Below are 18,400 nucleotides of genomic sequence, written 5' to 3' on the forward strand. Positions count from 1 at the left end.
ACACATTAACGTCCCCACCATAAACTTCCCTAATCAGTGCAGTACGATTGTTACAACACATGAACCAACACTGAAATTATCAATAAAGCCCCTTAGTTTACATTAGCATTCACTCTTGGTGTAGTACATTCTTTGGATATTGACAAATGTACAAAGACATGTAGCCACCATTGTAGTAACCTACAGAACAGCTATTCTGCCCTAAAAATTACCTGTTTCACCTCTTCACCCCTTTCTGTCCAAAAATCCCTGACAGCTACTGATTTTTCTTTTTGGCTCCATAGTTTGCCTTTACTACAGTGTTATATAGTTGAAATTTTACAGTGAGGAGACTTTTCATATTGGTTCCTTTCACATAATAATCATTCAAAATGTCTTCATATCTTTACATGGTTTGATAGCTCATTTCAGTTTAGCACTGAGTAATATTCCATTGTCTAGATGCAATTATTTATCTATTCATGTACTGAAGAACATCTAAGTTTTTTCCACATTTTGGCAATTATAAATCTGGTATAAACATTTGTGTGCAAATTGTTGTGCAGATGTGTTTTTAACTTTTGAGTAAATACCAAGGAGCAGAATTGATGGATCAGATGGTAAGAGCATGTTTAGTTTTGTAAGAAATTCCCAAAACTGTCTTTCAAAGTTACTGTACCATTTTGCCTTTCCACCAACAGTGAATGAGAGTTCCTATTGCTCTGCCTCTTCATCAGCATTTGATGTTGTCAGTGTTTTGGATTTTACCCATTTAAAATGCTGTGTAGTGATATCTCATTGGTATTTTAATTTGCAATTCCCTAATGACTATGATGTCAAGCTTCTTTTCATATGTTTATTTGCCATCTGTATATCATCTTTGGTGAGGTGTCTGTTCAGCTCTCTTGCTCATTTTTCAATTGAGTTGCTCATTTCCTAATTGTCCAGTTTAAGAGTTATTTGTATATTTTGAATAACAGTTCTTTATTAGATGTGTCTCTGCAAATATTTTCTACTAGAGTGTTACTTGTATTCTTATTGTCTTGACAGTTATAATTTGTTTTTGTTTTTGTTTTTGTTTTTTTTGCTTTTAGAGGCAGGGTCTCACTCTGCCAGGCCTGAGTGCAGTGATGCAGGCATGGCTTACTGCAGTGTCAATCTCCTGGGCTCAACTCTTGCCTCAGTCTCCTAAGTAGCAGGAATTACAGGGGTGTGCCATCATGCCCAGTTATTTTTTTTTAAATACAAACAGAATTTTACTATGTTCTCCAGGCTAGTCTCAAACTCTTGTCCTCAAGCAATCCTCTTGCCTCAGCCTTACTGGAATTTTGATAGTCTCTTACACAGAGGAGAAGTTTTTAATTTTAATGAAGACCAATGTTTCAATCCTTTATTTTTTTCATGAATTGTTCCTTTAAATTTAAAATGTCAGCACCAAACCCAAGATTTCATCTGTATTTTCTGCTGTGTTATCTTCTAGGCAATTTATATTTTTGCATTTTATGTCTGTAATCTATTTGAGTTAATATTAGGGAAGAGTATAAAGTTGATATCTCAAATAATTTTTTTTTCATGTAGATTTCTAGTAGTTCCAGCACGATTTGTTGCAAAGGCTATCTGTTCTATTGAATTTCCTTTGCTACTTTGTTAAATATCAGCTGACTATATTTGCGTGGTTCTATTTCTGGGATCCCTATCCTACTCCATTTAGCTATTTGTTTATCAGTTTGCCAGTACCACACTCTCTTGATTACTGCAGCTTTATAGTAGGTCTTGATGTCAGTGTGAATTTTTCAAATTCATGTAATCCTTCCCCTTCAATATTGTGTTGGATATTCTGCACCTTTTTCCTCTAATATGAACTTTAGAATCACTTTGCCAGATTGTTTTCTTTTTAGAGGACTTTTATTTTAAACTCAGTTGTCTTTTGTATTGTTTAAAATTAAGTTAATATAACAAACAGAGCTGTCCTTTATTAAAAAATCTTTTTTGAAGAAGTTAATAACTACTTAAAAACTAGAATGACTACAACTTAATGTATTGGCAAGAGTCATTATTAGATTTTGCTATAATAAAAAGTTTGCTGTCAATGAAAATTAATTATTTATACAGTAATTATGAATATTATTGATATAATATGGATATTTGGAGAATAAAATATTTTCCATATTATAGTGTAAGAAAGGGATATTAAAACAAATATCAAAGCATTTAAAATTACCATTATTTTAAATAATCAAGTTCAAAGATACTTATTTTTCAAAGTAGTTGCAGGAGGCACGTCACTCTCTCAGCCTAGTTCCCCATTTCTATCACACTTGAGGGTAAAGAACTGCACTGCCTTCTGAACAGAGATGATCTGAGGGTCTCAAATGAGCCACAGTAATGTGAGTAAAATTAAATTAAATGCTATGATGAACAAAGAGGAGGAAATCCTTTCAACTCAGTCTCCATATCATGAAAACAGTCTCCTGAAACCATATTGGTGATAGCAGGTTGAACTTCTTTAATTTGGGGGTAGATTTTTTGTTTTACTGCTTTGTGTTTTTTTTTTTAATTTTCCTTTATAATAAACATGAAACAGTTGAGCTATAATTTAAATTTCCACAGGCAGGAGATATTTTTGTATATTACCTGTAGAGCAACAAAAATGTTGCTAATAGTAGCTATGAGAGTAACCATGGAAGCACACTTTAGAGTGCAGAGAACTATTACATCACATCAACCAGCCTCATGATCCTGTTTAATTATGAGAACATATCATTAACTCACAAAAAGTGCATCTGCAATGTCTATCCCACAGATTATTTCACTAGATTAGAAATTACAAATGGTGATCAATGTCATACATTATGATTTTGAATTCTTCAAACAACAAGTAAATGCAAAAGAAATTACTGCCAATAAGTATGTAAATAACTTTAAACAAATGGTGCATCAATAATCCTGAAAACTCAAGAATAAAGGCTCAAACTCTTGAGCTCAAAACTCAAGGACATATTCATGTTACTCAAAGTGCAGTCTGTGGACCAACAGCATTGCCATCACTTACCTAGTAATTTTTTAGAAAAGTGGCATCTCAGGCCCATCCTGGACCACCTGATTCAGAGTATGTATAAAAAAAAAAAAGATCAAAAAAAAGAAAAGGTGATCACTGCAAATATTTAACTTTGAAAAGCAGTGCTTTACCATCTTAATAATATGCTAGAAAATAAATGGACTTTGGATTAGAGCTGTTCTGTCACTAATTGTGTAATCTTGGATTTTATTCAATCTGTCTATACTCAGTGTGCCCATCTGTCATGTAGGACTGGTAATATCTACTTCCCAAAGTTGTTGTGAGCATGAAATGTAGTAGCATGTGTGCAGTGCCTTCATTCTTCCATCCATGCAATTGTTCATGGACTACCTAAAGTAATGAGTTTATAGTACACTGCTGTTCACATATTAACTCTTGCCACAAAGTTATATAAAAAATAATAATAATAAGAGAAAACGCACATTAGTATTAAATCAACACATTTTTTACCCTGGGAATTCGAGGATATTCTCAATCTGCAAAACCTTTTTCAAACCCACCCTCTTTCTTTTTGCTTTCAACTGTGTATGTGCTGAGGTGAGAGTCCCCTTATGGTTGGGTTCAGTCCTCAGTTCTCCGGCATGTATTACTTCTTAGAAGTGGCCAGAAATTCCTTCTCAGGTCTTTCAGAAGTGGTTGTCACTCTGCTCTCCCAGTGCTGATCCCTGATCCTTGTTTGCAGACATTTCCCTTCCACCTTCAAAGACAATATGAGCTTTCCACAATAGCCATAACCTAAGAAAACAAATGATTGAACCCCTCCATTGTCAATGTAGAAAGGCAAGCTATTTTATTCTATTAGTATCTGTCTCATTTATCTTCTTCTTCCTTAACTTTTTATTTATCCCAAGAGATTAACTTGTCTTTCATTACCATGACCTTCCAGGAGGCCCTCTGACCATGCATTAACACATCTGTATTTATAATTCTGTTGCCTAATTATAATACCTATTTCAATGCCTAACACATTGCAATCCCTCAGTAGGTGTTATTTTTTTTTCAATCCTGGCTGCTATTTGAGATAACTCACAATGATACTATACATAATAAGATATTATTATTTTGTGTTATTTTAAAATATATAGATATTTTATTATTCACCATTAATCAAATTTTATTACTAAGACCAAATTGGCATATGTGTGTAAACTTACAAATGATAATTTTTAGCACATGGTCACTAAGCTTTTGGGTGGGAAACTCTCCATTATTTACCTTCTCTGAGGCTTGTTGTAGAATTTTAATAAAAGAAACTTTGCGATACAGCTTTATTTTTTTGCATTTATTATCAGAAGTACAGTAATATTCATTATACATAATTCGAATAGTGTTCCTCCCAAAGTAGCAATTCGGTTGCTCATGTTTCATAGTTTATTCTTATTCAACTTGTCTTTTAAAAAATGGCTATTGAAATAGTGATCAAATAGGAACACTTTTAAGAGTATGAGTGAGTGCTGCTAATAATTAACTGACGATAACAGACAGCAAACAGAACCTGTCTGGGCAAACCAGGATATGGAGTTGCCCTACGTATTAGTAATTTCAGCACTGGAATACTTAAAGGCCATTACTAATACAAAATTACTCCAATCATGGAAGATTCCTTCATCAAGACAGACTTGTTTTTGCAGCATCAGATTCAATCTGAAGAACTTCTTGGGACATACACAAGTAAATTTCCATGAGACCATGAACTTGAGTCCTCACCATAAAGAATGAATCAGGAAACAATGCAAAGAGAATGAAGCCTTGGGAAACTAGACAAGAGCAAAGTTTGACATGGTACTAGGTGTTGTCAGGAGCAATTGATGAAAGTTATTGTAGTACTTACAATAAGAGGGTTTGGGCAGACAAAAAGGAGAGTCATTAAGTATATCTGCACAGACAAATATCAGTATTCTATCAATTCTAAGTGCATTTTCATTTATTTTAGATTAACATGAAAACCTATGTTTTTTAATATTGCTAATTAATAACTTTTATTTGGAAAATAAATTGATTTCCAACATTTAAAGTCATAATATCAGGAAATGTTTTTAAATACCTAGAAATTTTGATATATGTTTAATGTGTATAAGTTGTATATAATTTGTGTATTTATCTTTCTGAAAACAATGGCAAGAACTGAGTTTTAAAGTGATAGAATCTGCTATTCAACAGTAAAGAGAAATAGGGGCTGATTGGTGACATTATTAAGCCCTTTCTTTTGGAAATAAATGTAATATATTAAAAAGTCATGACATAAACGACTTTTTTAAGTGATGCTATGTATTTTATAGATGCCCTGGGTAGAATTCTTTATGTGCCTGTGGTTTGGAAAGAACTAGAGCTAAGCAGATAGATAAACAGGATGGCTGAGCTGGGAACACCTTTCTTGGTTGTCCTGTGTTTTTTCAGGTCTGCAAAGCCCCTAAGGAGAATTCTTCAAGATAGGTAAGAAACATTTGTAAATTTAAAGTTTTGTAAGGAGGAAAGAGAGAATTTATTTTGTCTGCTTAAAAGTGCAAACCCAGTGTTTTGGGCATCAAGGGTACAAAAAAAGCAAATGTAACTGTTTTGTGAATTTGGCCCTTGGGTTTGTCATTCAAATCTAAGCATTGCAGCCAGATCAGAAATTTCAACAATGTGACATCTCCATTACTTTCTCTGTGAAATCTAATGCTCTGTCTCCTAGTCATAATATAAAACACTGTAGGTCTGCATTGTGTAACCTCTAACCGTATAACTGTATACTTGGCTCAAAATATAAAATTTTCTTTGGAAAAAATATATAAAGAAATAATAATAGCATTAAATTTAAGTCGCTCGTATTTAAATATATGAGAGCTTCCTTTAAAAGCTGAATACTTTTGACTATCTGCTTTAAATAATAACTAATCTAGAGCAGCTTGATATAGTTTTTGATACTATTTCACTTCCTATTCAATTTTGGAAGTCTCTGGTTTTGCATATTCTTTGAATTTTGTTCTTTTTATACTAAATAAAATTTGAGAAATAAATTTACCCAACATAGCAAAACAAATATTGATTTTGTCATAAAGTCAATGCTATTTGTCAGGCTTCCTCACATTAAATATGTTAAGGATACACATGATTTTATTAACCCACTATAAAATCATACTTTATATAATCAATGTTTCTCTGACTTTTGAATTCTCTCAAGGATTTGGAAAAATTTTTATTATAAAGAATTAATATAAACAACTATAATTATCCAATTTAACTTCCCCTTGGAATAGAATATTGGCTGTGCTGAATATATGTATACTATAACTTATTAGCTTGGTAAGGACAAAGATTTCTTAGGAAACACACAATCACTGTTATTCCCATATCAATGGGAAAGAAAAGATCTCCTTTTGAAAGTTCATGAACTCTAAAGTCTTGGCTCCATTTTGATCCTAAAAGGAAAGAAATTTAAGTATGTTATGATATAAATGAGAATTATTTTATTAAAACTGGTTGGCTCTTAAGAGTTGTAGGCTCAGTCAGATGTTATCATCAGAGACAATTAAATTGTTTCCTATGAGTCAGTAATGTTAGTCTCAGATTAGTAGAAATAACACATTAGATCAGAAGTCTAAAGAGGTCTCCAGGAATGTTAATGTTAGCTAGCCTACTCTATCTTCTCTAACAGGAGGAAACCCTGCATTTCTCACCAAAACATTAACTATTTTTAAAGGGATGAAAACTTAAGGTCTTATATTAAGCACAAAAAACATCAATAAAGTCTACTGTTCCCTCTCTAGAAACTTTTCATTAAGACTCTACAAAATGTCTCAATGTTTCAACTCCATGCTTTCTCCTTTGTTCTCAGTTCACTTTTATAATTCCTATACAACTTTACATTGTGACTTTAATATAGACAACATTTACATACTGATGCTAACAGATGTTTTGTCAAGAAGAAAAATGTAATTCCATATTCTTTTTAAAACTACATTTTGGTAGTGAACATTTTGATCAGAGAGGTTTTTTTTTTTAACATTTTCAAATGTATACAAAATGTGTTAATTTATTCATACGCCAAAGGTAAATATAATAATTCAAATAGTTGAATAATTGAGCCTACAAACCATTCCAGAATTATTTGAGATCAAGAGCATTATGTAGACAATATTGTATTGCAGGCATGTTAATTCACTGTTTAAGTACATAGACTTTGGAGTTCAATGGACTTGGGTTAGAATGCCAGCCTTATCTCTTATGGTCTCTGAGACATGACCATGAGTCATCAATCTAAAAAGACAGTCAAGAAATAATGCCAAGCAGATAAAGACTTGAGAGACTTGATAGGAGAGAAAGTTTGACAAGGATGGTAATAGGCATTGTCATGAGAAATTGATGAGAGGAAAGTTACTGTATTACTTACAAGATGTGAGTACTTGAGCAAGTTATTTATTCTTTCTGAGTCTTATTGACTTATCTATAAAACAGAAGTGGTGATAGCAAACTTGCAGAGAGCATATAAAGCTGTAAGTGCAGTGGTTAGAACAGAAGTCTCTATGAAGAAGCTAACATTATCATCACCATCTTCACAATGTGTGTGTATGTATGTGTGTATAAAATATGTTTTCTTTAAAGTTGGGTTTTTACTTTTAGATAGTTAAGCTATCATCTCAAACGTAATAGTCCCAATTTTGTATATTTTTATATTAGGCATTATTTTCATATTGGTAAATTATCATTACAATATTTTGCATGATTTATAACATTCTTAAATATGACTACCTTATTCTAAATCAAACATTTCTCTGGAGTCTTCAGACCCATCTTATAGAAACATCTTACAAATACAGCCTATGACAACAGTGAATATTAAGTTTGTCAGGCCTAATTTTTAGAAGCCAATACCCAGGTTCAGTCAAGGTCACATATTTTCCCATTGCACTTCATGTAAGCAACAACTGTCTTTGGGATGGACACCTAGTCCTCAGATGGACAGCATGCATGTTTCATCACAGTAAGTAAGCAAGCAATCAGACATAATTGGAATATAATCATCACTATCTCTGACATAGCAATTCCAAAGACTTATCCTACTAGGAATGAATAGAAGTATCCTCAAAAGCGTGAACATATACCTTCTGGCCAAATAATATTTTCTCCATTTATCTTCTGTTTACTCTTTTAATTTAAATAAACTTGTGGGAGAATGGTTTTAGATTTACAGAAAACTTGCAAAGATTTTACAGACAGTTCCCATATAAATTGTACCAGTCTCTGCTATTGTCAACAACTTACATTACTGTGGTGTATTTGTCAGTGTTGAGTCAACACTGGTATATTGCTATTAACTAAACTACATGCTTTATTTGGATGTCACCCGCTTTTTTCATGTTTTTTTCTGTTTCAAGATCTCATCCAGAGTACTACATTACATTTAGTTATCACATCTTCTTAGTATCTCCTGATGTGTGAGTGTTCAAGACATTCTTTGCTTTTGATGACCTTGACAATTTTTAGGTGTGCTGATCAAGTATTTTGTAGGTTACTCTTTATTTGGGGTTTGTCTAATTTTTTCCTAGGTACATTAAGGTTATTATTGTAAGGGAGGTGGGGTTGGTCTTCTGTTTACATGAATGTTCCGATTGTATTTTGTCTAGCTGAGAATTCAAAGAAGCTTTTCTCTGTGAGGCAGTATTTGGGATCATCCTGATTTATTTAGCCCCCTTGTTCAATTTTACTTAGTGATTGAGATGAAAGTTATCCAGATAACTACCACAGAGGATAAGATAATGCAAGCAAAACAGAAGACAATATTTTTAGTCTGTTTATCTGAATATGTAAAATCCCTTCCCAGGTATATTTTCCTAAATCCTCTCTCAAACCAAAGACAACTGCTCACCACATATTATTCTTCAATGTGTTTCTTTTATTTTGTATGCATAAAGGTCAACCTGAAATATACATCAAACCTGAATGAAACATCCTCTTTCCCTATGTAACATACCAGTGCTTGAAGTTTGCTCTTCCAGCATTATTTGTTTAATAGAAATATTTTCCATACCACCTGGTTCTGGCAGAAAGTCAAAATTTGCATTTATATGAGGTAGTTTATCAAATATAACATACAGAAGTCTGTTAAGTACACATTGCATTTTGTTTGTGAGAAAATCTGTTTGTATTTAATGTAGTTTTTAAATTAACCTTAATGAAAGCTTCTGAAAATTGTTGTTCTAAGCATTTGAAATATGCAACAAGAACTGGTGGAAGACATAAACATGTTTTCCATTATATGTTATCAGATAGCCCAAAATTACTACAAAGAAGAATGTGGGACTATGTTAAATTAGAAAGATAAGCAAGCATTTAGTTAAAAGCAAAGGTCTTTAGAAGAGGAAAGCATCTAACACAGTTAACCCTGAGCATCTTATAACCATCTTCAGTCAGAGGTATTTTAGCATTTTTAAGTTAGAATATTACTTACTGTACATGGAAACTAAAGTTATTTCCACCAAATTCTAACATTTTATTTCTCCATCTTAGACTTGCCATATACTCAATGATTTACCTAAGGCTCTCTAAAGTCCTGAGCAAGGTAGTTTGGAGCATGAACCCATCTGTCTTGTGTCTCTTAAACTAACACTTCATCCTCCTCTCATGTTTTCACTTTTCATTCCTTATAATGTTTTCCTTAGTATTGTCATTTTGAATTTCAACATATTCCAGTGATTTTCACATAGATGGCTCCACAATCATGGATATAGTTTTGACATTCATTTCTAGTAGACCATGACATTTTTATCAATTGGGGCAAACCCAAATGTCTTTTGGGTTTGGACAAGTTATTTACATGAGCGAAGGCAGCTAGACAAGTGATGAGATGATCACAATGCTCATCTGTAAAAAAGGAAATTTCTACTTGGCTTCATCTCATCTTTGCTATGTAGATGAAAATGTCCAATACTTTCAGAGAGTGAATGTTTTCTAAATTAAAGCTAGAAATTCAGATACTTGCATTTTAGGTTATTTTAGTTAGAAACTAACTTTGAAATATTTAAAATATTGTGCAAGCCAAAAATTATGGCTAGGGTGCCCGTATGCAGCCTGTGTATAAAGTATAATAAATAAAAAAAATTAATAATTGCCTAATGCAAGTAAAAGCTGGGAAATAACTATTCCTTGAATAAATATTTATTTAGATGAAAAGTTACACATATTTTAAAATAAATCAAATGTTATTCAAAATTACTGCTCTTCAATTCTTACAGCGTTTGACAAAGCATGGGCTATGGTCCCTAGACATAGGATTTGCTACACCTTTGATTGTAAACTTATTTGAAGCCATGCAGTGTACTAATAGTTTAATAAAAAGTCTTAAAACAAAGTTTTATATGCAAGAAGTTCCACCTTAAACTATCTAATAATTTTAGCTCTGTAAGCCTCTTATCTCCTAACCTTAAAGTTGTTTATTCATAATTTTCATCATGTGTGAGCTGATCTAAAATTTTAAATTGACAAAAACTATACATAGAGGGTTTGAGCCTCCATAAAATTCCTATTGCTCTAAACAGTCATATTTAGCAGTGACCTCTTAGATTGGTGACCAGATGGCTTTGCTTGGGATGAAAGAAAGTATGTGAATCTACGAATTTCTATATTAAGATCCGTCAAGGAAAGCAATCCACACCTCATTCTTTCCTTACAATCACGAAAATTGAAAAACAAAAGGCTGTTGTTCATCCACTTTCTACAAGTTTTTCTTCTCCATCCTACCTACAGCAGGGCCCTCTGACAGCTTAGGAAGAAACCAGTAGAGCTGGATATGAATGGGACTCCTCTTCCCTCCTCAATCCAAGTCTAACACAATCCTCTCAGGGGTAAATGTTGAGTTATTTGTCACTTTTATCATGGCCTCAGAATTTTTCTTGCAGCCCAAAGTCAACATTTTCAATAAAAGAATAATTTCTTAAACTTATTATGATTATCTCTATAATGCATTTGAAGTATGATTTAATATGTTTGAGAAAGATGTTGTGGATAACAGTTGCTTAGTGGGGATTTAGGAGTTTTTTTAATGTAAATAATTTTCTTTTATGAGTCTTTTCACCCTAAATTATATTTCCCATGGGATCTTGAGATTGTTTCATTCTCATAATATACATATTCAATCTCAAAGTATAATGTAGACAGCCTCCAGAAGTTCTGGTAGAAATTATACCTTTATACACATGAAAATGTGTGGTTTTGTCTATTAAAATTTGTAATATGGCACATACAAAAAATGTGCATATACTATTGCAGAACTTAAAGTTTTAAGAGAAAAAAACGCATGTAAATGCCTTCAGAAACCTCAGTACAGCTTTTCAAATAATCTCAATAGTAGAAAACCCCTGTCCTGTATCTGTAGTTATGATTATTTAAAAAAATAGCCAGACCTGAAGAACAAAACAGATAACCTTAAATTGGGCCAAACACTGAGTTACAATATAAAAGACTAAAATCTAATATTTTCATGTAACAAATATGCATTGAATGCCTATCTCATGCAAAGGAAACAATACAAAATGACCACTATACCATAGAAGGTATATAGTTTCACAGTTTTGAAAAGAACACTATTAATCTGTAGATGTATTATTTTTCATCATACCTTAATTAATGAAATTAGTTCATTTGATTGTTTTAGTCATTATAATATAACATGAAAATGCTAATACTCAAATTATTAATCCAATATATTTATTTCTAGGGCTATTTTCTTGATACATCAGTGGATTTCACTATTAGTTTGTTTGGCTGGTAAAGAATTATATGAAGTGAATTGCAGAAAGTTGAAAGACAAAATGCGAGTTTGTTACTGATGTTATCAGCCTTTAAGGCTTGCAGTCCATTAAACATCTGCATTAGAAACACCTGACAATGTTTCTTAAAAACATAAACCCTTGGGCACCATGCTAAAATTCATTTTTGTTATCACCAGGTTATTTTCTTATAGACAAAGAATTGAGAACTAACATTTACATATCAAGAAATCCTTATAGATATAGATATTTGCATATCAAAAACTCATCGTAAAATGAATCAACACTTCTCCACTGGGTCTTAGAAATTCTTCATGGTAAAGTGGAATTTCACCGTTAGGTTGTTTGTTGTATCAAGTTGTTCTTATTTGCTAACAATTATATTACAGCCACCAGACTGTCTCTAAAAATCTATTTGATACAGCCATTTCCTGTGAAGCATTTATTTATATCAGTTAGTGATTTCCTGTTTTTTAATGTATGTTTAACTCTAATATCTCTTTCATATGGCATATCATTCCAAAAAGAATGTCAGAAAGCTTGATACAGTATAAATAATTACAAAATTATGATTTTGGCAGTTAACCCCCTGTCTCTGAATGTTTAATAAAAAATAACCATATGATGCTTCTGCCTTTCTCATTTATGATCCCATTTTTGATCTACCTTGATAAGGGTTTTAAAGAATGCTTTAATCTGCATATCACTTTGGTTATAAAAAATATGCAATCAGTAATTACCTGCTTCAGGTATGTCCTTAAAGTGTGTTTTATCTCCATACAAAAAAAAAACCTTTCATATTAACTTCATAAAATGGAGTTAACAGTTTTATATTAACCTTTTCTGTTTTACAATAAGACATGCATATAGTTTAATAATATTATTTGCTTGTACCTCTTAAGGTTCAAACAACTACTTGTTATATAGGAACAAATAAGTCTTATCTGTTTCAGAAGAAACATACTCTGTTAGCGTACAATAGCTAATATCAGACCACTAATAGATTTAACCTTGTAAGTTCATAGATATTTAAAAGAGTTATGGTTTGAAGGTCAACTTGTCTGTCTTTCTGTAAAACAAAGGCAAAGAAATGAATAAAAATTAGAAAGAATTAATTCTTCAAAAAGTTTTTACAAATCAAAACCCTGCAGTTTCACACTGAGAACAAAAGAAGCATATTAAACACCAAAGTTTATCAAGACAAATTAGGTCCCAGTTTCAAATTTTCTTTAATCTTTTGCATCTGAACAGTTTTTTTGCCTCATGCTGTTTTCCCTAGTTAAATGTTAAAATGATTTCTAGCCAATACCATTGACTTCCTCCCTTAAAAATATTGAGACACATAATAAAAAATTAATTACTTCCCCTAATTTCCGTGTGATTCTTTAAAAAGATGTAAAATTCATTTAAAGTAAGTGGTGACTTTGTCTTTGAAGATCACGACAATTAACATGGATCAAAGCTTAGGTTCTGTAACGATGATAGCTTATTAGCATAATGAAATTAACTTAGAGACAAGAATCTTTAATAGGTACAACAAAAACGCTTTAATAATACTTGAAGAAAATTATGTATTTGCTAGAAGTACAACAGTTTCAGATTTTCTATCCAATTAATAAGTTGTTAATTAACTCCTTTTCCAAACAATGCACACTTTAAGCTAACATCTGCCCATTGGAATATTCTATCTATTGAGTTTCAATTTTTTCTGAGGGTATAGTGGTTTTGCCAATACTTTGTATTTTTTTACTATTAAGAAAATTCAAGTTTACCCTTCCATACTATAAATCCCACATTTCATCATCAAAATAAAAAAAGGCTTAATGCTGTATCTAAGGAAGGAAATAAAGATTTCACGATAAGATTGCAATTTAACTGGTAGTTCTCATTGAAGGTCTTCAGCATTTCAAGGGCACATTTTTTTGGATAGCTTTGGGGTACCTACAAAATTCAACTCATTGTTTAAACTCAAGAAGAAAAAACAATCTACTAAAAATAATACTCATAATTTTGATTTGGATGTACATGTGGGAAACTACTTGGATTCAAGAATAAATAAAAGAATGCTTTATTTTTTCCAGCACCAAGTCTTAATAATTATGTTTCCATCCAAACGCTATAAAAAAAAGTATCTTGTCATTTTTTTAACCATTCATTCATTAAGCCATTATTTATTGAGAACTAAATTTATTGCAGGTGCCAGGCACTAAGAGTCTCTTAGTTTTAGAAAGAAAGAGGGTTGCATTGTTCCAGGTGCTGTTTTCATTGCTGTTGGTTTGTTATTGTTTCAGTCAAATGGTTGATTTTCTTTTTGCCCATGTAGCAGAAATGGGCACTTCATCCACATCCTCTACTTCTGTTATATCTGATTGTTACAGTATGTTTCTGACACTCATAATTAAGCATAATCCAAAATCGAAAACAAAACTGAACAAGAAACAATTACATAGCTACTTAACAGAAAACTAATTTTTCAAAAATATTATAATTTAACAAGGAATTATTGCACATGCATTCCTCAGTTCCAAATCCAAAAATTTCCTTCTCTTCCCCATCTATATAAGAAGTTTGTGGTTTTCTAATTCATATATGTTGGCAATATGCTGCCTAAGTGCTTTGTTTTCTGGATCCAGAAATTAAATAAGTAGCCCCCAATCCCAAAGATATCATGCTGCCCTCAATCCAAACAAACATCAAGTCCCCTGGTTGCCTCTCTTGTCACCTGATAACTGCATGCCTCTATCCAAACAGCCACACTATAAGCTCCTTTTCTATCACATAAGGTCCCAAACCAGAAGCACAAAAATTGGTGTCATAGTAGACATACAGAGGGAAATATCAGAAGACTAGAAATCTCACAAGAGTCAGTGATGTGATGAGGACATAACTCAGAAATGCTTTCTGGTGTAACCCACAAAATAGACTAGATTCTGATTTGAGAGAATTCCAACTAAGCAGTGTATAAAAACCATTTTTTTCCGAATTAACTGGTAGCTTTGTCTCCCTACCTGAGTTCTAAGAGCATTTGTTTACTTTTATATGGAAACTTACTAAATTCTATCTTGTTCATATGGCTTTTTTTGAAGCTATCTTACACTACTCAACTATTATTGGAACTGTACTTAAATTTTTTTTTAAAGAAGCATGTTGGCTTCTAAACTACAGTAAAATTAAATCTAGGGCATTTGGAGAACTACCCTAGCTTCTCCCCTTTTCCTGTCCTCCAGTTTCCCACCAGTAACTCCATAGGTCAAATCTTACTGGAAGCCCAGTGGACACAGAAACTTGGGAAATGTAGTTTGCAGAGACTGGCCACTTTGACTATAAAGCAGAGCAGAAAAAAGGCACAAAATGGATATGAGAACGACTGGCACAATTTTGTTAAAAGTTAACTTTTTGATAGCCACACGTATTGGATACAATAGAATATTACTGAAATGACATCCTCACTGATTTTCTTACCGTCTGTTTGGCACTTTAAGGCCCACTCACCATTCTGCCTGATGCCAGAGATATTGTTATGAAATGCAGATCAGATCATGCGATCCCTGGCATTGTAACGCCCTTCAACTTGTTCTCATTCGTTTTTTTTTCTTTTTTCTTTTTTTTTTTTAAGATGGAGTCTTTTGCTGTCACCCAGGCTAGAGTGCAGTGATGCAATCTTGGCTCACTGCAAACTCCACCTCCTGAGTTCAAGCGGTTCTCCTGCCGCACCCTCCTGAGTATCTGGGATTACAAGCGCGCTCGACCATGCCCAGCTAATTTTTGTATTTTTAGTAGAGACAGCAATTCACCATGTTGGCCAGGCTGGTCTCGAACTCCTGATCTCATGATCTGCCCACCTTAGCCTCCCAAAGGGCTAGGATTACAGATGGAAGCCACTGCACCCGGCCCATTGTCATTCTTTATACTATGCAGTTGAACCTTGAACAATGCAGGAAGTAGGAACACCAACCAGCCCAAAATCCATGCATAATTTTGGACTCCCCCAGAACTTAGCCACTGAGAGCCTATTGTTGACCAGAAGCCTTACTGATAACATAAACATTTGCTTAACACATATTTTTATGTTATGCGTATTATATACTGTAATCTTACAACAATGTAAGCTAGAGAAAAAATGCTAGTAAGTAAATCATAAAGAAGAGGAAATAATTTTACTCTTCATTAAGTGGAAGTGGATCATCATAAAGGTCTTCATCCTCACCTTCTTCACATTGAGCCGGCTGAGGAGGAGGAGGCAAAGGAGGGATTGGTTTTGCTATCTCAGAGTGGCAGAGGTGGAAGAGATTGGAAGGGAAGCAGGAAATGCAGGCACACTTGGAGTAACTTTTATTGAAAAAAAAATTGACAGGCGGGCACGGTGGCTGACGCCTGTAATCTCAGCACTTTGGGAAACCAAGGTGGGTGGATCACCTGAGGTCAGGAGTTCCAGACCAGCCTGTCTCTACTAAAAATACAAAAAAATCACTGGGTGTGCTGGTGGGTGCCTGTAATCCCAGTTACTTGGGAGGCTGAGGCAAGGAGAATTGCTTGAACCTGGGAGGTGGAAGTTGCAGTGAGCTGACATGGTGTCACAGCACTCCAACCTGGGCAACAGAGCAAGACTCCATCTCAAAAATAAAATATTTAAAAGAAGAAAAGAAAAAGTGTGCATATAAGGAGACCCCGGAAGTTCAAGCCCATGTTATTCAAGGGTGGATTAAAAATCTTGAGTTCATCACAGACAATGTCCCTAGCACCTGCCTCTGGTGTCAGCATATACCCTCTGATCCACCTTCAGTTAACCATCTGTAGCTTTAGACTGCTCTAACCTATTGTAGACCACTGCATCTCACATGGGTCTCTTTGCTCGAAATGTCAGGAATCTCCCTTGCTCACTCTATCAGAACCACCACCGTCATTTTTTTTTTCCATTCCTCAAAACTTAATCTTTGGCTGGGCATGGTGGCTCACTCCTGTAATCCCAGCACTTTGGGAGGTCGATGTGGATGGATTGCTTCAGCCCAGGAGCTCAAGACCAGCTTGGACAACATGCCAAAACCCCATCTTTCCCAAAAATTAGCCAGGTGTGGTGGCATGTGCCTGTATGTTGTGCCAGCTACTGGGGAGGCTGAGGTGGGAGGATCACTTAAACCCATGAGACAGTGAGCCAACAGCACATATGCACACACAACTTAACCTTTATATCCCTGCTGTGATTTAGGGGTCTTTTCGTATGCCACCTTGAACTCTGGATATACCTCCTCAACACATTTTACTGTAATCCTTGTGTTTATATTTGACATCAAGTATCCTCTGCAGGATGTTAAATACATGAAACTTGAGGACTGTACCTCTTAACTGTGAAACATGAATGCCCAATACATACTAGGGGAGCAATAAAAGATTATTGAATTAGTAGACAAGTGAATGAGTGATCTCTTATTTGCCCATATTAGATAACAACCTATTCATTTTATAAGTCCCATAGCCACGCAGAAAACTGAACAAAATTGAAACAAAAGTTAATTTGTCATTAATATAAAAAAATTGTTCCTTAAAGGTGTTTCTAAACAGTAATTAAAATATCTTACAATGCTGTCCTCAAATAAAAGTAGACTTAGTCTGTGTTTTGTTTCATTGAGCATTCTCTTCTAATGTAATCTTTCCTGTAGTTATGTGAGCTTGGCCACTCTCTACTTTGTAAGGTTTTGCACAGCTGTGTCCTGGATTTGGATTTCCATTGATGACTGTTCTTTTTAATGTTGTTTTTGTTTGTTTTCAGAACAATTTAGCTTCACACTGAATTTGCATGTTTTTTTAACTTCATGAGTTTGAACAAGAATCTTTTTCTGTTCTCATATGACAACTCAGCAGTATAATGTGCTGTACTTAAAAAAAAAAGTTTGTTTTCTTTTTTTCTCAAGTGCAAAAGATATTTACCATGAATAACCACCGTCTTCCAACAGAAGTGTATCATCCAACACTTGGATGGGAATCCCTAAGAAAAAGGTTAAAAAAAAAAAAAGAAAAGAAAAAAAGAGGAGGGAATAAAAATAAAATAAAGAAAGAAAAAGATGAATGAATGAATGAATGAATGAGAAAAAGAAGAAAAGAAGGTGGGCAGAAAGGAGAAAGCCAAAGCAAAGAATATTCCCCCTCCCGTGCATTTATTGATCAAGTTTTGTACATGAGGACCTTTGTAGCAATGCCTTAAGTTGTGTTACCCCTAAACCTAAAATTAAACCCTAAACTTAAGGCAGGATCCTGCAGAGGATGGCTATATGATAGAGTGCTCAAGGGCTGATAGAGTGGGAAAACTAAAGGTATGTTAAAGTCTTGGCCACTGAATGAGTAATGCCATCATAAAAGACTATTAGAACACATACAGGGGCATTCAATTCCAGTAACTGATACAATCTGATCAAGAGTCTGAATAATGTAATGATCCAAGAAGAGATTGCTTGAGGTCTTTTAAAATACTGCATGAAAAGCTAACAATCATCTCTGAAATCTCTGCTTGCTTTTGCTTAGCAAAAATTGTTTGTTTGTTTATTTTAGTGGAAATTTTTCAAACAAATGCTAAAGTAAACAGGGTGATATACTAATTTAT

At 33.6% G+C, this 18,400-nt stretch overlaps 1 long non-coding RNA gene across 1 annotated transcript in view; it reads right to left on the reverse strand.

The window, feature by feature from the left end:
• LOC144576661 (uncharacterized) overlaps positions 1–18,400 on the reverse strand; it is a 201,101-nt gene that overhangs the window by 12,079 nt on the left and 170,622 nt on the right. The gene's annotated exons all lie outside the window — the stretch shown is intronic.

Source organism: Callithrix jacchus, chromosome 6, assembly GCF_049354715.1.
Source record: "Callithrix jacchus isolate 240 chromosome 6, calJac240_pri, whole genome shotgun sequence".
Lineage (NCBI taxonomy): Eukaryota > Metazoa > Chordata > Mammalia > Primates > Cebidae > Callithrix > Callithrix jacchus.